The sequence below is a fragment of the Durio zibethinus genome, chromosome 9, assembly GCF_047325235.1.
Source record: "Durio zibethinus cultivar Kanyao isolate XHJ-2024 chromosome 9, ASM4732523v1, whole genome shotgun sequence".
Taxonomy (NCBI): Eukaryota; Viridiplantae; Streptophyta; class Magnoliopsida; order Malvales; family Malvaceae; genus Durio; species Durio zibethinus.
This window is the reverse complement of record NC_143170.1, coordinates 26,391,649-26,415,335: the sequence shown is the minus strand read 5'-3', so window position 1 is coordinate 26,415,335 and position 23,687 is coordinate 26,391,649. Positions and strand designations below refer to the sequence as shown.

The window sequence follows — 23,687 nt, the reverse complement described above, 5'->3', positions numbered from 1 at the left end:
TAATTTATTGTCTTATAAGAAATTTTCAAAATATTACCAATAGACTTTTCAAAATAAAAGATATACTACATAAATAATTAATAACCCATTATAATTTTTTGCATAAATTATTCTCAATTTATAAAAAAAATTCTCAAATTTTTATTATAAATAGAAAATCCTATATGCTAAGAGTACTAAAAGGTTACTTTTCAAAACCCCTCAAAGATATTGATTTCATTATGATCAAGAAGATTTTGATCACCAAATTACATGTTTTCTTATGTTCATAAACTTTTTTCTTTATCATGTGTGTAGGTTGATTTTATTTCGTTTTTATTCACTTTTTTTATGCTTGTTCATACTCTATTTATCTATTCATTTTCAATATTAGCTCTCTTTTTTTTTTACTTGTTTATACTCTATTTATCTATTCATTTTCAATATTAGCTTTCTTTTCTTTTCTTTTTTTTTTTTTTTTTTTGCTTTTGAATGGAATAATTTCATATATGTTTTATCTTTTTTTTTAATCGTTGGAGATTTTGTCAAATTTTTTTCTATGACTAATAATGAATGTGAACCAGAGATGATGAGAGAGTGGTGCATGAAGGGACAAGGGAATAATTGACCATGCCATGCATTACTTTATGGACTTACTCAAATAAAAAAGGTCTAATAACTAGGGAAAAATCATGGAGGCCATTTCACCAACCATAACCCTGATCAGGGATTCAAATAACGGTACTATAACAGAATAGCGGTCATGAAATTACGGTCACACCTTCACCCACCACCACTATCAAGGAAAATATGATTGAAAAATTTAATCATACTCAAAACAGTGTGTAGCGACCTTTAAAAAATAGCATAACGGGAAATAGCCACAATAATGGTTTGTTATTGAGGCAATAATGGTCTGTTATTGTCGCTATCTCATTTTTTCATCATCAATACAAATTTAAAAAAAAAAAAAACAAACTTTCAATATAATCTGTTAAGATTTTCAAAAATTAGAATAAAATAACTAAGACTACAAAAGCAAAAATAAAAATAAAAGCCAAAAGAAAAGATAACTCAGTCGTATAATCATATTCTCAATTACAACTTTCAAAATCAATCTAAAAAAACTTAGAAAACAAACAACCACTCAATTAGCATGCAACTACCCAAATTTAAATCAACCTCAAATCCTCAATCAACAATCAAAATAAAAAAAGATAAGAAAAAATTAATTTTTTTTTTTGTAAAAATTTTATAGAATAATGTTGATTTGTGTGTTTATGAGAATATAAGTGAGAGAGATGAGGGTCTACGAGAAAGAAAGATGCAAAAAAAGAAAAAAAAAAGAGAAGAAGAAAACTTGAATAAGGTTGGTTGAGTTGATTTGAAGGAGGGCTGAGGTGACGCATGAAAAATTTTGAACTTTGAAAAAGAGCCAACCAATTAGAGGAAATTTTGGGGGAAAATTTGAGGGGTTGTCTATGAGTGAATTGTGAAGTGGGTGAAGGGTGCTGCCGAGTCTTGTCTTGGGGTCGGGTAAGGTGCATTACGGGGTAGGGTAGGTAGTTTTTATTTAATTTTATAATTAATTTTATTAAAATATAAATTTAAAAATTTATAATGGGGGTTATTGAAGGCATTTCTAGTCAAAAACGTCTTTAATAATCCAATTATAAATTTTTATGGCATGATTACTCAAGGCGTTTTTGCCAAAAGCACCTTGAATAATCCCAAAAAAAATTTTTAATGAGGTTATTGAAAGCATTTTTGGCCAAAAATGTCTTTAATAATCCCTCATAAATTTTTATGACATGATTATTCAAGGTATTTTTAGCCAAAAATACCTTGAATAATCTCAAAAAAATTTTTAATAGGATTATTGAAGAAGTTTCTGATAAAAAATGTTTTTAATAATCCCCTTATAAATTTTTATCACGTGATTACTCAAGACATTTTTTTCAAAAAATGCTTTGAATAATTCTAAAAAAAATTTTAATTGGGTTATTGAAAGCGTTCATGACAAAAAACGCATTCAATAATTTTCTCATAAATTTAAAAAAATTTTAATCAGGTCATTAAAGGTGTTTCTGGCAAAAAATATTTTCAATAATCCCCTTATAAATTTTTATGACGTGATTAAAAATTAAAAATTAAAAAATTTAACATAGATTCCATTTTTAATGATAGTATAAATGACATTAATATTTTTAAATATAAGTTTATTTTATTTTTATACAAAATAGCAAGCTTGCCACTACATGATTTAATTTTGTAATTAATTTTATTAAAATATAAATTTAAAAATTTGTAATTTTTAAAATTTTTTTAGATAAAATTTAATTAAAGGGATTGAGATTTTATAATTGAAAAGAATTAAGAGATTAATAATTTAATATGATATATATATGAATTTTAGATGAAGAATTTTAATAATTTTTTTTGTATAAATTAGATGAAAAATAATTAAAATTAAATGTTATAATTTGATTTTTTTATTTATTAATTTATAATTTTATATTTGAAATTTAATAATTTTTTTGTTATTTTGGTATTTATATTGTTGTCAATTCTTTTGCTATTAAATTAATTCTTATTAATTTATTTTTATTTTTGGGTAATTATTGAAGATTCTATTTATTATATAATATATGAAAAGTAATTTGTGATAAACTTTTTTTTACATCAATTAGTGTATCAAAAAGATTAAGTTACTTAATGAATTTAGTGTTTTACGATCTATTATTTTTAAGATTAAAAACTAAAAAATAAAAAATTTAACGTAGATTCAATTTTTAATGATGAAATAAGTAACATTAATATTTTAAATATAAGTTTATTTTGTTTTTATGTAAAATAGCAAGCATGCCACCATGTGAAAAGTTCCCGAGCAAAGGACTAAAGAGCGTGTCAAGTGATGATATAAGTTAGCATTTTGAAACACCTATGCCAAATATAAAAGAAAGTGTTTTATACAAACTTTGTGATAAAGTTGTAAATGAAGGAATAACACATTTTAAGGAACATATTGCAAATAAAACTGGTAATATTGCATCATGCCTCAACGTTACTGATATATTATGTTTTTATAATTCATTTGAAAATATTATTGTTAATTTCTCAATAAGAATTATAAAATTACATAAGCATTTGCAACTAATTTTTTCCTTTTTTCTTAACTATATTATTATAGGTATAATAAGAGAAAGTATGATGAAACTTATTCAATAAAGCAAATCAAAAGAAGTTGAGAATAAAAAAAGAAATGATGAATTCTTATCACAATTAAGAGGGGAATACTATCACTATGAATGTTTTATTTATGAAGATATCATTATTAGACAAGCCATGCAAGATTATATCCAATCACAACATAAGTGGCACAGAAGACAAGAATTTAGATAAAGAATTACTGGTTGGAATAACATACATGAAGAAGGACGAAGCTCTTATGGCTCAGTTGTTGAATATTTTGAGGAAAGAACAATAAAATCAACTCCCAATAAGTTTGAATTTTCATTAAGAGAAGTTATACCTGAATTAGTTAGAAGTAAGAGTTCAAAGCAACCAAAAATAAGTAATTCATTTTTAAAGACATTAAGAAGGAAGATAAGTGAATTAGTATCAAAATTTTTTATATATGATCGACCTTTTTTTTAGTTAGCAAACTTTTCATGGTTGTATAATTTGATTTCTATGGCAACAAAAATTGGCTAACATGTGAAACTTCTAATACCTTATGAGGTCTTAGATGTGTATTTAGAGTCTAAGTATCAATAAATTCATGAATGGGTTAATGGATTAAAAGCTCATTGGAAAGAATTGGGTACCACTTTGATGTGTGATGGTTGGACCAACAGTTTGAATAAAATGCATATCATTAATTTACTTATTTACTGTAGTAAAAAGACCATTTTTTAAAAATTTATAGATGTTTCAAGTGTTCTAGTAAAGACGTAAACTTTTACTACAGATAATTGGATGAAACTATGAAAGAAATTGAGAAAAAATATATTATTTAAATAGTCATTAATAATGAAGTAACACTTAATGTTGCAGGAAAAAGACTAATGGAAAAGAGATAACATTTGTATTAGACAGCATGTTCATCTCATTGTTTGGACTTGTGCCTTGAGAATATTGGCAAGAAAAAAATATGGCAAAGGTTTTGGATGATGCAAAAAAGGTGACTTATTTTATATACAATCACATTTGAACTGTTAATTTGATGAAAAAATATACACAAGGGAAGCAAATACTTCATCCTACTCTTATCTAATTTGTCACTCATTTCATACAGTTAGAAAAATAATGAGGCAAAAGCAATGTTTAGGAGAAATATTCAATTCAAAGGTTAGTACTTCGTAATTAGTATAACTATTTAAATCTAGCATATTTTTATGATATCATTGTTTAAAATATCAATTAAAATATATTACTTTAAAAATTTATTTATGAATATCTAGGAATTTAAAGAATCAAAATGAGGATAACAAAAATCAAGGCCTGCTTATGAAGCCAAAAAAATTATTTTGGAAAAATTTTTTTAAAAAAGCAAGCGATATAATAAAAGTTTATGAGCCTTTGGTAAAAGTATTGTGCCTTATGGATGGTGATGAAAAATCAACAATGGAATTTATTTACGAGGCTATGCACAGAGCTAAACAAGCAATTCAGTAAAATTATCGTTATTCTACTAAATATGAAAAGATTATTGATAATAGATAGAGTTTCATGCATTCTGACTTATATTCAGCTAGTAAGTAAACCAAAAATATAGATTGTATTTAAAAAAATATATTTATTTTTTATGCTTAAATTGCTTATATATTTTTATTTTTTATTACTTTAATATAACATTATTATGAATTATGTTTAGGTTATTATCTAAATCCACAATTTCAATTTGGAGTGTAGCATTCTGCAAATGTACTTAAAGAAATATTAGACGATACAAGAGTAGTTATTGAAAGATTAGAACTTTATATAGATACTCAAATTAGAATAATTAATTAGGTTAGTATTTAATACTATTTTAACTTTGACATTTATTTTATGTATTAAAAATAGAATTATTTTTTATTTATTCATTTATTATTATATTTTCTATCGATGTAGTTGTTATTATTTCGAGACAAGCATGAAACATTTGGTACTCCATAGGCAAAAAGAGCTTGAAAGCAAATAAATTCAGGTAATTAGTAAATTAAATAATTATAATTTATTTATATTATTTAATTGAATAGCACATTCAAATTTAATTTAAATAATTTTATACAACTGAGTGGTGGCTGATATATGGCACTTGTGTTTTTTAATTACAAAAACTAGCAATTAAAGTGCTTAGTCAAACAACATCTGTAACAAATTGTGAATGTAACTGGAGCACATTTAGCTATATTTACAACAAAGCAAGAAATATATTGAAGTTTGAAAAACTTTAAAAACTTGTATAGACTTATTACAACATAAGGCTTTGGATGAGACATAAAAAAAAAAAAAGAATTGACAAGATAACTAATATTTTTAATCATATTAGCCTTGACTATATTTTTTAAGATGATGATCCACTAACATAATGGTTGTAAGAAAAAAAAATTCTCTGTTAAATGGTCAAAAATCTAATTGGTGACCTGTAGATAATTTCGATAATGAAATGAATGTTGAATAATCACGCCAATATCAAGAAAGGAATGTATCTAATTCAAGTTCAAAAGCAACACCAAGTCAGAATGATGAGGGTAGAGGTTTAAGTCCAGATGATGGTGATGGTGTAGATTTTAGTGGTAATATGGATGCAAATCGACCTTACAGCCCACTTGAAAGAGAACTTGGGCTTATTACTGCTACTGTATTTTTTATTAACATGGTAAAATATAAGGTAAATCTATCTGCTGAATCTAGTAGGGGTTAAAGTGCACATACAACTCGATCAAAAGGAAAAGCCAAGAAGCACCACTATGATATTTCTAGAGGTTCTTCATCTTTAGGTAGGAGACCAAATTTCAATAACTTTGAGTATAGTAAATCATCTGCTAGTACTCAAGGATGTTACTATCCATCGAAACAACCTAATTTTCAACCTTCTCATGGTTATCCACCTTTATATGGTTATTATCCACTACAAATATATCATCCACCTCAAATGTATTATTTATCACAAATGTATCATCTCCAAATATATCTTTCACCTCAAACGCAACAAGAACAAAGGCCACAATGATAGAAATGGAGTCAACTCGACTCTCAAAGTGAAAATAAAAAATTTGATCCTCCTTATCATTTTATCATGTGGTAAATTTTGAAATATATATCAATAGTTATAGTTGATAGAATTTGAAATTATTATATTTTTAAGTTTGTAATTTTATTAAATATAGATGCTTGTTATTTAACATATTATATTTTGTTAATATCTTAATTTGTCTAGAATTAATATTGAATATGAACTCGACTTAAGCAAAAATTTTGTTGCTAAACCAAATATGAATGTTTTATTATAATCTAACTAAAATTGTGAATAATTTTTTTAAAAAAATAAAAAATATAGTATCATAAACTATTTTAAAAACCATTCAATAAGAGTTTTTATAATTATAATTATAATTATAATTATTATATTTTATAATAAATTTAGTAAAATTAAATAAAAATTTACAACTATAATGATTTTGATGACCACAATGATTTTTTTTATATCCAAAAACACGATAAATGCGATATGATTGAAAACATGATCACGACCGCTATTTAAATCCCTGACTCCGATGATGAATGAACAACTTACAAGCCAATTTACCATGGAGGAAATATCTGTAGCTATCCTTCAAATCCAACCCCATAAAGCTCCAGGTCCGGACGGTAAGCCTGTCAGTTTCTTTCACTCTTTGTTATAGGTCCAGAAATTACTAGGTATTGTCTTGGTGTATTAAACGATGGACACAGTATTAAGGAAATAAATGAAACCCATCTTGTATTAGTGCCTAAGACAAAAACCCCCACCAAATTAACTCACTTTCGCCCAATAAGCTTGTATAATGTCCTTTACAAGATCATTTTCAAAACCTTAGCCAATAGGTTGAAAAAAGTTCTACCTATAAGCGAAAATCAAAGCGCCTTTATCCCCGATAGACAGATCATTGATAATGTACTCATTGCATATGAATTGTTGCATACATTGAGGCTGAAAGATAGAGGTCAGACTGGTTGGCGTGCTATTAAATTAGATATGAGGAAGGCATATGATAGGGTAGAATGGGGTTTCATTAAGTCTGTTATGAGAAGAATGGGGTTTTGTGAGAAATGGATTTATGTTGTCATGCATTGTGTTGAATCTGTCTCCTACACAATTGCTTTAAACAGGCTAGTCTCGATAGTCTTCTCTCCCGAAGGGGGCTAAGACAAGGCAGTCCCCTGTCTCCCTATCTCTTCCCGCTATGCTCGGAGGGTTTGTCTGCCTTATTATGGAAGTACGAGAGAGAAAATTTACTGAAGGGCGTCCGAGCTAGTGTAAACGGCCCGCGCTTTACTCACCTGTTTTTTGCAAATGATAGTCTGCTTCTTATTAAAGCAAATCCCACAGAATGTGAAAGGGTGAGAGGACTTTGAAAGATTTATGAGCAGGGATCGGGCCAGAAGATAAATTATGAGAAATCCAGATTATTTCTTCAGTACAAACACCAGCAAGGAAAGACAAGAAAAAATCAAACGCCTGTTGCCATCCAAGTTACCAAGAGCCTAGAAAGGTATTTGGGATTGCCAATGTTTTGTTGAAAAAGTAAGAGGAAAGAGTTCAGATGGGTGTTATACAGCTTGTGGGAAAGAATTGAGATGTGGAGCCACAACTAGATTTCGACGGGTGGAAAAGAGATGTTTATAAAGGCAATATTGCAAGCGAAGTCGTCATATGCAATGTCTTGTTTCCTCTTCCCCAGAACTCTCTGCCAGGAAATGAAGATCGTCATAAGCTCGTATTGGTGGAAAAATAAAAAAGAAAAAAGAGGTATTCGCTAGTTGTCTTGGAACAGGCTATGCAAAACAAAAAATGAGGAGGGCCTCGGCTTTAAGGACATGGAATGCTTTACCTTCGCCTTACTTGCTAAACAGGGTTCGTGAATCATGCAAGAAACTTCCTCTCTGGTCCACAAAGTTTTAAAAGCCAAGTATTTTCCCAGTTTAGTTTTATGGAAGAAGACGAAGGGATATAGATCATCATGTACATGGAAAAGTTTGTGTAAGGGAAAGGTGGTCTTATAGAAGGGACTTAGATGGCGTGTGGGGATCGGGGAGAAGATTAGAGTTTTTGCAGACACGTGGTTACCATATGTAAGTTCTTTTGTCCCCAAACCTTTCGAGGATCGTACTCCAACAGTGGGAATGGTCTGTGAGCTGATGAACAGGGAATATCAGGGATGGGACAAAGATAAATTGGAGGAATTATTCCAAGGAGACACGGCAGGGAAAATCATGGGATTAAAGTTGGGGAGCAGGGAGACGAAAGATGTGATGATTTGGCACTTTGGGAATGACGGCACCTATAGTGTATGAAGTGGCTACCATTGCGTCCTAACAACGAGAGAGAAGTAGACACCAGTGAGGCGGGAGGGAACATACCGAAATTTAAAGATTGGGGTAAAATATGTTCCCAAGCCTTTAGCCTAGTGCCTAATGGTTAAAGGCGCTTAAGAGACATCAATGACTTAGTTTCGAATCAAGTCTCCCCATTTTTTTTACTTGTACTAGAGTTTTGTCCTCTTAATGTAACCAAAAAAAAAAAAGATTGGGGTAAAATATGGAGAACATTGCTCCTTAACAAGGTAAAGATTTTTGCATGGAGAATGTGCCATGATTTATTGGCCACGTTTAAAAACTTGCACAGGAGAAATATCATACCATAAACTTTTTACCAAGGTTGCAATGGAGCTTAGGAGACCGTGAAGCATGCATTAATGGAGTGCCCTAAAGCAAAGGACATATGGAGGGCAGCGGATTTTGATGAGAATGGAATGGCTCATCAGGGGGCTAAAGTGTGGGAAAGACTGGAGAGTCTAACAAATGGTTTCGAAAAGGTGTGCTGGAGATAGTGGTAATACTGGTCTGGTCTATATGGACTAACGGGAATGATCTAGTGAAAAACCAAGTCAAGCATGACCTTCTACAAACAGTGAGGTTTGCACTCCAATACAAGGAAGCATACCAAAGAGCCCAGAAGGAAGATGGAAGCCAAATACCAAAGGACCCCAACGTGTGGAACGCACCTGCAGAAGGAGTGGTCAAACTAAATTTCGATGGAGTCCTTGATGTTAAGAATCAGATAGGAGGCCTAAGTCTAGCGATCAGAGACTCACGGGGTCAAGTCATTGCAGCAATGAGTATGATATATAGAACCGTATGTCATTGATCCAAAAACAGCAGAAGCACTAGCTGTGCTTGAGGCGGTAAATTTTGCAGCTGGTAAGGGATATTCAAATATAATACTGGAAGGGGACTCGGTGGGAATCATAAACCAGATAAAATAAAAAAAAAAAAAAAAAAGAGGTTTTGACACGTCCCCTATTGAAAACCTGATTGAGAAAATCAAAGTTTTCCTACGGGGCTTCCAAACTTGGACATGCATGCATGTGAAAAGGGCATAGGATGGCCCACTGTTTAGCAAGGTCGGCTCCGGAGAATAAAACTAAGAGAGTATGGGTAAGGGAAATACCAGATATATTGAATGTAATACAAGAGCAGGACACTGTGATAGCTTTTTAATGGAGTTTATTTCACTTCAAAATAATAATAATAATAAATGTGAATAAGGTGAGATTTTTTAGTTAAGTTTGGAATTTGTTAGAATTTGATATAAGTATTTATTCTTTTATTTATTTTTCATTTACAATTTTATTCATATTTAATGTGTAATATATGGTTTCAATCCCATTCACTAAAAATATAAATTCAATTTATATTATTTAGAGTTTTGTAAATACAATGCAACGATGGACACTACCTAACCAAAAGTTTGCTATCGTTATTATGAGTTCTAGACGTCTTGCACCAAAATAATGGACAACATCAAACAAAAGTTTCTAAAAAAAATTAATTTTAAGTGGAATAAATTTATATGGTTTGGAATGGAACATTTTTAATTTTGTACAAATATCACTATTAGATAAGATATGATACAAAATATTTTTCTTTATTTATATAAGTACTTATTGATCTATAATATATTTTTTTCATTATTTTACATTAAAATTTTTTATTTTTATATAAAATTAATTAATTATATTATATTATACATATATATATAATTGCACATCCATGTATTGTATGACTTACAACTATTTTTAATAAAAATCATATAAAATTTGATAAAATAGAAAAAATGTGTTTTATTTTTCATGTCTATATAAATTGTAATATAATAATTTTTATATTTTAAATATGAAATAAATAAAATACGGATATCTTAATTTTAAAAACCTAATCATTTTTTTTTCTAAAATTTTACCTATGGAACCTTATTCGAATTAGTAAGACAAAGATTATAAACCATAAGAATTTTGTTCAAGTTGTTTTTATATGAATTAATTTTCTTGTAATTAATATTGAGGTTTACATTGTGATTTTTGTTTGGTATTTGAGATAAATTTTGGATTTTTGAATATGTTATGTTTTCTTAATTGATTGTTTTGGTGGAAATGTTATTGAAGTTTAACTCTTAGGGTTTTTATTGGGTTTATTGTGTTACAATTTTTTCTTTTTTTTTTAGGGTTGTTGGTGTAGCATTAAGTCTTTGATATGTGCTTTGTTTAATATTTGTTGTTGGTATTAGTGTTGTATGCATCTGCTACTCAAAATGTTGTTACGTAGTTTTTTGCTTATGCATATTTGTTGGTATTTCTGGATCAGCATAAAATTTTCTTGCTTCCATTTCTGTTTGGTTTTTAGAAAATTTTTATGAGTTATTGTTGTTCTCAAGTTTGTGGAACCATTTGCCCCTAACATGACATTTTTTGATTTTCCATACTAGTTAATTGCTTGTATCTACCTTTTTGTGCTCAGGTTGTCTTTAATAGCATTTATGATCTTAGGAGTTCATTTGTAGATTCTTCAATTACTCTCTTATATTTCCCGTATCGCAAATTTGCAGCTAAGCAGACATGGAGCCAACCGGGAATGAAAGGCACATCCTCTCAAGGATCTACATATATTAGACACTGGTGACTTATTCCCTGCCTTTTATTTTCTTTGATTCACCTATCATGAACCATTATCTGTATTTGCATTGATCTTTTTTCAATTCTGTGACAGATATCATTTTGCTAAAGTGTACTGGTTAGACAGTTCTAATTTGAAAATCAGTGATAGAATTCAACATATTTTTCCTTTTAATTTTGTTATAGGAATTAATGTTTCTTTGGAGATTGTTATGAAACTTGGTGTAATGGCGTTCAATATTCATGTAATTTGTAGACACTGATAACTGTGAGGAATTGCACTCTCAATCTTGCACTCTGAAGCTCTTTTTTTCTATCCATACAAGCATAATGCCACCCACCTACATTAGTGAAAAAAGAATCAGTTGTGTGAAATACTTATTATTTTATTATTATATAATTAAAAATGATTTTTTTTTAAAAAAAATTTTGGAGAGTGGAGAGAAGCGGGGAGAGATTTAAAGGCAATTACTACATGGCTGTTGAAGCAACTGCAGTAAGTTAGAATTTCTTTTTCTTGTTTGTTACTTCAAGTACTAAATTGCCATTATCCTTTCACTAACTAGTTTTTCATGAAAATGAAATTAAGTGGCTTGTGTTTTATTTTGGAATGTTTCTACAAAAAGTCATATCTGAAAACCATCAGAGGGCTCCTTTAATTATTAGGGGAGAATGCATAAATTCATTGCTTGTTCATGTTGCCGCCACACACACATGGATTTGTCCAAGTGTAAGAGGTGAAGGCCCGGAGGCACGTGAGGGTCACAGTGCAGCTCTTGTTGGTAAACGACTCTTCATATTTGGTGGCCGCGGAAAGGATTCTGATAACAATGATGAAATATATTACAACGATCTGTATATTTTAAATACTGGTAAACATCTTCACAATGATTCATTACTTATTGCTTTGGCTAAGTTTGGTTTGATTAATTTGATCTCTATTCCTTATTTGACCATAGAGGGGTAAAAAAGGAGAGGAAAATCTCCTGTAAAATGTATGCAATTTATTATGACTTCTTGTGTACATTTAAGAAGCTGAACAGAGTTGTGTTTGATATCTCTTTTGCTTTGAAAATGTCTTGAAGAGCTTAGGCTGGGCGACATGTCATTCTTGACATTTTTTTTTTTTGAAATTTTTTAGGTTTTTATACTTCTTGACTTTTTCCTTAACTTTTTATTAGTAGATTTAAGAAAAACAAAAATAATAAGAAAGAAAAAAATATGGTTTTGAGGCGTGAATAACACTGTCTTAAAAACAATTATGCCTATAAGAAACAACAAAGCCGTAAAACTCTCTAAATCAGAAGTAGTGAAATTGGTCAGACAAAAAGATCTATTTATAATAAATGAACAGTCATTAATCAAACCAATTAAAAAAATCATAACATTTTGTATAATCATACTTTATTGTTTAAATAAATTTTATTTAAACAATAATATCTTTTACTGTTCAAGCATATTTATTTGGAATCAATAATATTTCAAAATAAATAAAAATAATAATAATAATAAAGATTTAAAAATTAAATCTATTTGCTAAACAAGCCCAAATGGCAATATTTAACTTTTAAAATTATCCAACCCACTAGGAAAACTCCTAGTAAGCCCAAATGACTCGGTACACTCTAACACTTAGCTCAATTACTTAAATAATATAAGTAATTTATTTTAAACCATTTATAAGTAATCTTTCTACTCAATGTGGGATACACCACATTCTGAACTACTAACAATCCCCCACTAGTTTGGAATGTTGGTGCTTAATCTTTAACCTTTCACACAAATAAATATTATAAATACAAGAAGGTATCTTTCGATTTAAACCTTCAATTAGAATATATAACTTAGAATTCTAACAAAGTTGATGGTGTCCGCAGATTAAATCTCAACTCCTAATGTTAAAATTGAAGATATAACACACATAATATTTATTTAATATTCTGTCAAAGGTTTATAATCGCTTTAGCTCTGTTATGACCATGTGCCTATCCTTATTCATAAACATTTAGAAGAAAGTTTCCAATTTTTCTTGTTGAACCGGCACCATTTCTACGTTTATATAGGTGGAGTTTCTTATTTATGTCTCCATTGCTATAGACATTTAATTATTAACTCCATTAAGAGTTCAATATCATCCTCCATTTACGCACTGGCTTACACTGGTATTTCAAATATATAGAATGGGTTGACTAGTGTTTACAGACACATAACAATAATTTGTTATTACCTATAAACTTTGCAATTAGAGGTTACTAATTCAAAGTTAGGTTCTCATTATTGGTGTCTAAAAGGAATTTTAACCCATTTCACTTGTGGTGCTTCTTACCAAATTTCTAGGTAGCGCCCTAGTAAGAGGATTGCTAAGTTTTAGCAGATTTAACATATATGATGGTAATTACCCCATTTTTTTATCAATTTTCTGATATAATCATGTCTTAGACTAATATGTCTAGATTATTATAAATTTCACAATAAGCTCTAAACATAGTCGTTTCACTATCATAGTACAAGAAAATGGCTGTCATTGGTTGTGGCCATAACTCTATAACCATTAATAAATTTCTTAGCCATTCAGCTTCTTTGCCTGCTGCAGCTAAAGTTATAAATTCATATCCATAGTTGAATGTGACATGCAAGTTTGTTTCTTGGATGCCCAACTAATTGCACCACCTCTAAGTGTAAACATCCATCCTGAAGTGGACTTATTGTCACTTATACTAGTGATCCAACTTGCATTTGAATATCCTTCCAAAACAGCCGAATCTCTGGAATAAAATAAACCAAAATCTTTAGTTCTTTTAAGATAACCTAGAACTCTTCCTATGATTTTCCAATGACTTATACTAGGCTTACTTGTATATCTCGATAACTTGCAAATAGCAAAAGCTATATCTGGCTTAGTACAATGCATATCATACATAATACTTCCAATAGCACTAGTATATTCAAGTTGTGCAATTACATTATCTTGATTTTCTGTTAATTTTATACTTGTATCATATAGAGTATTGGTTTCTTTTATATTGAGATACTTAAACTTATTAAGCAATTTCTCAATATAATAACTTTGATTAAGAATGAAACCCTTATTATATCTCTTAACTTTAATTCTCAAAATGGTATAAACTTCATTTAAATCTTTCATTTTGAAATTAGAAATCAGATACCTTTTGGTTTCATTCATGCCAATCATATTAGTACCAAAAATTAGCATATCATCCACATAGAGACATATTATAACTTCATATTCTTTAGTAAATTTTGAGTAAATGCACTTATCTGCTCCATTATGTTTAAAACCATTGGCTACTATGATTGAATCAAACTTTTCATGCCATTGTTTAGGAGCTTGCTTTAGCCAATAAAGTGACTTAATTAATTTACAAACTTTATTCTCATTACCTGGAAGAATAAAACCTTCTGGTTGTTCCATGTATATTTCTTCCTTTAAGTCACCATTTAAAAAGGATGTTTTAACATCCATTTGATGCACATGCAGTTTATGAATGGAAGCCAAAGCTATAAGAACTCTAATGGATGTTATTCTAGCTACTAGAGCATATGTATCAAAATAATCTATGCCTTTCTTTTGTTTAAAACCTTTTGCAACTAATCTTGCTTTAAAGGTTTGTATAGAACCATCTATATTATATTTCTTTCTAAACACCCATTTACATCCTATAGGTTTAGAACCTGGAGGTAAATCTACCAAGACTCATGTATTATTGGACATGATTGAGTCCATTTCATCATTAATAGCTTCTTTCCAAAAAGTAACATCTCTTAAAGTCATAGCTTCATTAGATGTTTTAGGGTCTTCATCTACATTTAGTAGAATTTGTGTTTTCTTAAGCACTTTGGTTTTATTCCCTTCTACTAGGAATACTATAGAATCTAAAGAAACAAAATCAGAAAGCAAAAAATTATCTTTTCTAACTCTTTTGCTTCTTTTAATTTCAACAGAATTATTACTTTTTTTTCTTTTATTTCCATTTGTAGGAATCATTTCAATTTGTTTCTCCATATCAATTTTGGTATCACATATAAACTTATTTTCAAAAAATTCTACATGAATAGATTCAACAATAACATTAGTATTTAAATCAAGAAGTCTATATGCCTTTGAATTCTGTGCATAACCAACAAAAATACTTTTAATACCTCTAGATCCTAATTTTGATTTATGAGGATGAGGTATTTTATAAAAGACAATGCACCCCCACAATTTAAAATAATCCAAATTTGGTTTTTTGTCATGATTCCAAAGTTCATATGGTGTCTTTAAGAATTTCTTTGAAAGAATTCTATTATGTATGTGGCATGCTGTTAAAAATGTCTATCTTCAAAAATTCAGAGGTAATTTAGCATTTAACAACATACTATTTACCATATCAACCAAGGTTCTATTTTTCCTTTCAGCTAAACCATTTTGTTGGGGTGCACAAGGGGCTGTCTTTTGATGAATAATTTCATTATCTTCACAAAAAAGAGAAAATAAATCTGGAAAATATTCGTCACCCCTATCTGTTCGAAGAATTTTGATTTTCTTCTCCTTTTGATTTTCAACAACTGATTTATATTCTTTGAATTTATCAAAGGCTTCATCTTTTGTTTTCATTAGATATACAAAAATATAACGAGAACTATCATCTATAAATGTTATAAAATACCTTTTTCCTCCCCTTGTTATAAACTATTTAGTTCACAAATATCAGAATGTATAAGTTAGAATAATTCTATATTTCTTTTAGCTTTAGGAAAAGGTTTCTTAGTCATTTTTGCTTTGACACAGATTTCACATTTAATGTCATGATTTTTTTGGTATGTTATATAACCATGCTTAGTCATATGATTCATATAATGATAATTTAAATGTCCTAATCTAGCATGCCATAAAAAAGAAGAATGCTTAACAATATAAGCAGAAACATTATTTATTGCATCAATGCTTAGTTTAAACATACCATCATTAGAATATCCTTTTCCAATGAATACACCATTTTTGGAGATTATAACTTTATCATACTCTATTACAATCTTAAAGCCTTTTTTACATAATAGATTTACAGATACAAGGTTCTTTCTAATCTCGGGAACATGAAAAACATTAATTAGAGTTAGTTTCTGCCTTGAGGTGATTTCAATTCAACTGTTCCTTTTCCAATCACTTTGGCAGGAATATGATTTCCCATAAGGATGTTTTCTGGTTTCTTGCATTCTTCATAAGTCTTGAACTACTTTTTGTTGTTGCAAACATGAATTGTTGCACCAGAATCTAGCCACCAATCAGATGACTTATTTGTAGTAGCCATATGAACTTCGATGATCATTCCAATTTGTATGTCAGTCACCATTGCAACAAGTTCATTAATTTTTTGCTCAACCAGATTTGCCTTGCTTTCAGTACTATAACCAATCTTAATTCCAGCGTTTTTAAATTTGCAATCTTTAATCAAATGTCCTTTCTTTCCACAATGAAAACACATTTTGTTCTTGTTAAATTTGGACTTCTTAAATCCATTCTTCTTGACTTTAAAATTGATTTGAAATTTACCAAAAGACTTGTGAATTTTTTCAAAATTTTGTCCACTCACGTAATTCACATTGGAACCTCCAAGGAAGAGTGCATCTCTTGCACGATTTTCTACTTCAATCTGTATATGAGTTCGAAATTCTTCAATAGTGAAAGTATCTGTTGAATGCATAACTTTCTTCTTATATCCATTCCATGAATAAGGAAGTTTTGACAAAATAGGTCCAACTTGAAGTGAATCAAGAACCTTAATTTTCAGCTCACTTAACTTAGAGACCAAAATTTGCAACTCGTGCACTTGGTCCATGATTGGTTTATCATCAGTTATTGAAAATTCAAAGTATTTCAAAGCCAAAAACTTATCCGTACCTTTTTTTTCGTTCATGTATTTGTGCTCAAGAGCAATCCATATCTCTTTTGATGCTTTCATATTCATGTATAGGTCATATAGACGGTTAGATAATGAATTCAGAATATAACCTCGACGACTAGTTCATCTTCTTCATGTTTGCTTCTTATTGCCTTAATAGTATCAGAATCTTCAGGAGTTGGTTTTGGAATTGGTTTCAAATTTGGATCAAGTACATAAAACATCTTCAATGCTGTCAATAGAAAAACCATTTTGTCCTTCCATCTAGTGTAGTTTAATCCATTAAAACGATCAAGTCTGATTACATCTTGATTTTGAAAATGAACTTTCATGCTTGATTCCAAATCCATAGCAGTAGTAGGGATAATAGTAGATGTAGTATCCATAATTGCCTTTAAATTGTTAGTAGATTTAAGAAAAATAAAAATAGTAAGAAAGAAAAAAATATGGCTTTGAGATGTGAATAACACTATCTTAAAGGCAATTATGCTTATAGGATACAACAAAGCCTTAAAACTCTTTAAATCAGAAGTAGTGAAATTGGTCAGACAGAAAGATCTATTTATAATAAATGAATAGTCATTAATCAAACCAATTCAAAAAATCATGATATTTTGTATAATCATATTTTATTGTTTAAATAAACTTTATTTAAACAATCATGTATTTTACTGTTCAAGCATATTTATTCGGAATCAATAATATTTCAGAATAAATAAAAATAATAATAATAATAATAAAGATTTAAAAATTAAATCTATTTGTCAAACAAGTCCAAGTGCCCATCTTTGACTTTTAAAATTATCCAACCCATTAGAAAAACTCCTAGCAAGCCCAAATGACTTGGCCTACTCCAATACTTAGCTCAATTTCTTAAATAATATAAGTAATTTCTTTTAAACCATTTATAAATGATCTTTCTACTCAATGTGGGATACATCACATTCTAAACTACCAACACTTTTTGCTTCCTTTGTCTGGAAATGTGCTGCAACATCAGGAAACCCACCATCTGCCCGAGATAGCCATACTTGCTCATCTTGGAAGAATAAAATTATTGTGATTGGTGGTGAAGATGGGCATGATTACTGTTTGTCTGATGTCCATATCCTTGATGCAGGTTTCGAATTTCTTCTCTCCCTTTTTTTGAGTTATACATTTATGTGTTCTTCTATGTATGCATGCATGTCTTTGGTTGTTTTAGTTTGCATGGGATGTCCAACTTAAACTGTTCATAGCTTGACAATATATGAATCCAAGTTTTTGTGCTGGTTTAATATTAATGTCATTTTCTTATTTTTACTGGATACTCTTGCATGGAAAGAGTTCAATACCTCTGGCCAGATGTTGCCACCTCGTGCTGGCCACTCCACTGTTGTTTTCAGCAAGAACTTATTTGTTTTTGGGGGATTTACAGATGCTCAAAATCTTTCTGATGATCTATACATGCTTGATGTTGGTATGCGTTACATAATTGTTGATCATGTTGTCGTCTTCAATCGAACTTTTTATTTCTTAATATCATCATGGGGTAGTATCTGTTTTTGAAATCTAAGGTTCAAAGAGGTGGGAAATGGCATTAACAGGCTCATTGCACCTCCAGGCCGAAGCTTCTTTGAATTACTGTTTTCCAAATTTTATCTAAATCCCAATTTAGAACTTGTCACTATGTTCTGGACTACCTTAATATGGTCAACATTGGGTTACAGAAAGTTGTTTCTTTACATACCAAAGAGTCTAAAAAAATAAGAGTCAAGTAATTAGTGTAAATTCATTTTCCATTCTTTCGTGTGAGAATCAAGAGATTTCTTATATGTTTTCTTAGAAAACCGTGTGTCTCATTTAGTTCTGCTGCTCACAATGCACAATGCTTGGAAGTGAATCTCGGTTTGCCAGTTATTTTAATTCTTCTTATTATTTTTCTAATTTCTTTCCTTGTGGGCTGAAAGGGTTGCTAGCTGATGAAATAATGTTACTTACAATGCTACTTACCATTGGTGCAGATATCACGGACGTAACGAGGAATCTTGAATCTCATATTGAACATAAAAGGAATGTCACTTGGATATAAAAGGATTCATATTGTCTTCCTTTTGTGAGGTGTTTTATGTAGAACAAAACCGTGAGATAAGAAGAGTCAAAGTGGATAATACCTCACAAGAATGTGAACCGTGGCAGGTAGGCTGATCCGGGATGCCGGAAGAGTAGATACCCAGGTCTTGGAGCCGCGCAGGTCTGGAGCTTGAGTCTCGGCCCGTGACAAGTGGTATAAGAGCCAGTCCTAAACTGTTCGACTCACGCCCAAGCGCCTCGAGGGAGGTAGGCTGGGCGGCTAGCCTCCGTAACGAGAGCGTCACCTCGTTACGAGGTTGAGGTGGGGAGAATGTCACGGATCTAAAGAAGAGTCTCGAATTTCACACCGAACATAAAATGGAGTCCCGAATTTCATGTCAAACATAAAATGAGGGTCACTAGGGTATAAAAGGGTTCACACCGCTTTTTCCTTGTGAGGCATCTTTTGTAAGACAAAATCGTGAGGCCAGGGGGTCAGAGCGGATAATATCTCAAAAGTGTGTGAACCGTGATAGATAAGCTGATTTAAGACACCGAATGAATGCATGCTCAGATCCTGAAACCGCACGAACCTGAAGCTTAAGTCTCGTCACGTAACATAGATACTAGCGTATACCATGGGTGACGGCCCTTCTGCTAGATTTTCTGTTGCTGGGGATTGTTTGGATCCCCTGAAGAGTCGTGTTCTTGTGTTCATTGGTGGCTGCAATAAGAATCTGGATTAAAAACTTACCTGCTTGGCTGCTTTTTATATGTGATTTGGTCCCTGGAACTCCGTAAATCTTTTAGTCAACATTCTGCTGAGTTTCTACTTTCTAATAGTGATTAATATGACTCCCAGGACTTGTTGTACGAGATGAAAGGAAGCTAGAGAAGTTCATCCCTGAGAAAGCAGTTGAAGCAAAAGTGTCAAGAACAAAATCTTAGTAATCTTGTACATGATAAAGCTCTGGTTAGACTTGAAGTCAGCAATGATGTGCACCAACCCATTCCTTTGTCTGGCTATAGCCAACCGAGTAAGATGTGTTTTGCTTATGTTCTGATTGATTCTCTTATTTTATACCCGTCAATGTCACTCTTCTTCAAGTTATGTTCTTTAAGGTTTTTTTAACCTGGTCTTCTTCAAGTTCTTAATCTTATATGTATGTCACTAAGCCCTCAACTTCCCCCCCCCCCCCCCCACCCCCCCAAAAGCACATAGACACGCACAAAGAAACTAATGTTGCATACTATGAATGTGCTTTGGTGTGATTGGTTATTGCATCTTGCTTGATTGTCTTCTGTAATAATAGAAAAAGAAAAAAGGACTTTTGGGTTGCTTGTTACTTACTTTTTGTGGTATAACATGCATGGTGGTAAAATGTTCTTGGAGACCTAACCTAAACTACAGTCTCAATGAACAATTTATTAGTTTTTAAGTAAACATCCAAAAGAATGTTGCCTCATTAGTATGATTTAACTTTTGAAACGTGATATCATCTGTGCACTTATATTACCATATAATTCTGCAGGAAGAGAGAATTTTCAATTAAACCAAGTCCTGCTTCAAGGGAAGAAGACATTTCAAGCTAAGGTTACTGAGAGCTTCCCACATGGATATACCATTGAGACTGTTATAGATGGGAAGCCTCTTAGAGGAATACTGTTTGTAAACAAGTGCAGCTCTGTCCATGTAGCCAATCAGAATTCCAGCAGTTAGGAAATTCTTGTTGCATTCTTTCTCCTTTAACCAGCATTGGTCATGGTAGCAGCATTTGACATAATTCTGGTTTGTCTACCAGCATCAGTGGCTGTATAAATTACTTCTTAGATACTTTTGGTTTGTCTTAATACTGTGTTTTCATTTCAAAAAAAGAACTTCTGTGGAACTTGGGTGTACTGTAGTAAATGGTGATTGCAATAGATACTAAATCAAAATCTTTGAGAAGCATGAGGCAGGATTGTGGAGATCACAAACAAGGTGATGTTCAGGAAAAGGATTCTCATTGCATAAGACAGAAGCTCCTGCTTCAAGTTCGAGGAATCTGACACCTTCTGTTCTACAAACCCACAATGTTCATACTTTCTTCCTGTCTGTTTGGTATTAAAGCTTGCACTAGAATTGTAATTTGGCTTCCTTTTAACCAGCTAACATCTTGTGGGAAAATCCTAGAATTTCTGTCAAAATTTGGATGACTATATGCAATTTACAACCATCAAATTGTTACTTGTCAACCGGTTTGGCTGCTGGAAGTCTGGAACTATTGAATCAATGGTTCATGCTTTTGCTTATCACTTTTTCTCCTTTTGTTTCCATTGTCTCTTCTTTCTTTTATACACTCTAGACTGGCATTGCTTAAGCAGTTAGGCGTTTCAATAGTCATTGTGCTATATGCTCTTTCTGTCAAGGAATAATTGGTGAATGTGAAATTCTCCATCTTTAGTTTCTTTAAAGGCTTTAAAATGTTACACAGTTATACCATTTATAGCCAATCATCATGTGATTTGTTGGTCAGTCTGTTGGTCTCCCAGGAAACATCAAAATTGGTTGTTGATTGCATCTGTTAAGTATGATATGACAACTTTGTACTGTTTGGGTTTTTGGCAGGACACTGCGAAGCAAGAACCATCAGTAGCTCATCTGGACTTAAACAATGATAAAGCAGGTGATGCACCAAAGTCTGGCACTGAAGTTCTGAAAGGGATTGGATCCAAGAGGGCGGGTTACTCTGTCATCTTATCTCCAAAAAAAGGTATGAATGACTGGAATGGAAGAATCGTTTAATTTACAGCCAATTCGAATGACTTCTGGACGTGCAAAAGGCAAAAATAACTTTCTTTTTTTATTTTCATTGCACTCCATCATTCTTTGCAGCTCAGAGCTGCTGGCTTTTAACTTCTCGTATTTTAATTCATAGCTTTAAGATTGGATCATTTAAGACTGCTAGTTTATGGTGTTGAGTGACTTCTCTCTTGAGCTGTCCAAATTATGCAAGAGTTTGAAGAAGCAAAATGTTTTTCTCTTAAGCGAGAAATTTAAGCTTCATGTAATAATAGTTTATTGCAACTCATCTGAATTTGTTGTTACATACTTTAAGGTAGTTCATCTTCTGATGAACACAGATTCTTCTAATATTCTGGCAGTTGAGAGGAGGCCAAATACCTTGGAGCTCAACAATCCCGAAAAATTGTTATGACTGGTGAACAATCTTTAACTCAATTAGTAATGACTACTCAACATAATGAAATGCGAAAGCCATGTGTACATTTATTGCTTCAAGGTGGTTATAGATGTATATGATTTATTTATACTGAATCTGCTTACTTACTAACAGGTGCTCAGCCACCCACTATTACTCTTCTTTTTGCTTTTCTAACAATTAATACCCATTTATCTGAGCGCCCCCCTTGAAATCTATGATTCACTTAAGCTGCATGCATGCAGTAGTTTGGTTTAGAACCGGTGATATCATGATTATTATCTGCTTCGGATTTGAGCCGATAAGAAACCTGATGCGAGAAATGGTCAGTTGAGTTTCAGCAGAATGCATCACACTGTAGATTCTGCTTCCATTAGTTGTGAAGAAACCTTGCTCTTTTTTTCCAGCATACCATACCGGAGAATGTGGATTCTATCAGAGAACTACATACTTTTGGGCCAAATTGTTTTGATGTATGTAACCTTTCGGAAATTTAAGAGACTAGTCTCTCCACTTAGCTTTATATAAGATCTGTGCATAAACATTTTAATTTTATCCTTTTCTGTGGAACGATGTCGGAAACTAACTGATTCTGATCCCATTTTTTTGGTAATCCAATGGTTTTTCATTTGTTTTTTAGTGTAACAATGTTTAAGCAAATGGAAATAAAAGGTTTTTAGGGCATTTGGCCATTTGTCCTAGGTCCACTGACCTGCTACTGCTAAACAGAACTCAACTTCCTGAAGTTGGGGATGATTGAAGAACCAGATGTTGATACTGATGTTTTCTCATTATTTCCTGTTTAATATCTTACTCTTTTACAGCATAACGCATAGCATGAATGAAGTGAACAGGATGGCAAAGAGAAGTGGTAGAAAGTCTTTGCTTGTTACCCCTATTGTCAAGTCTTTGATCTCCAACTTTGTTAATGTCATGTCATCTCGTTACATAAATCAATTAAGTCACCATCATCCCTTTATTGCAAGTCACGACTAACTTGATTTGTTTAATAGTTCACGTCTAACTTGATTTGTGTTCTCCTACTTTGAATGTTCCTCGTCACTGTCACCATCACCATCCCTTTATTGCAATTCATTGAGCAAATTTGTGAACCCCAACCACCATGTTTTATAAGAGCCTTAAACTTTTGAGGAATATCTCAAAATTAGCTCTTCCTTCTCATTATTTTGTTTGCATTCAGCAAATATCTGAGGTTCCATGTGCCTTAAACCTGTTTCAGAGGGAAAATTTATGATCTCATCCCAATGATTTTTAATATTCACAAATCTCATGGGCCCACACCAAAGCTCTAATTTGGGCCCCACCCTATTAACTCACAAATCTCAAATGTG

General features: G+C 31.3%; 1 pseudogene; it reads left to right on the top strand.

The window, feature by feature from the left end:
• The first annotated feature begins 6,776 nt into the window (after positions 1–6,776).
• Positions 6,777–22,332, top strand: LOC149516910 (uncharacterized; annotated as a pseudogene).
• Positions 22,333–23,687: the final 1,355 nt, after the last annotated feature.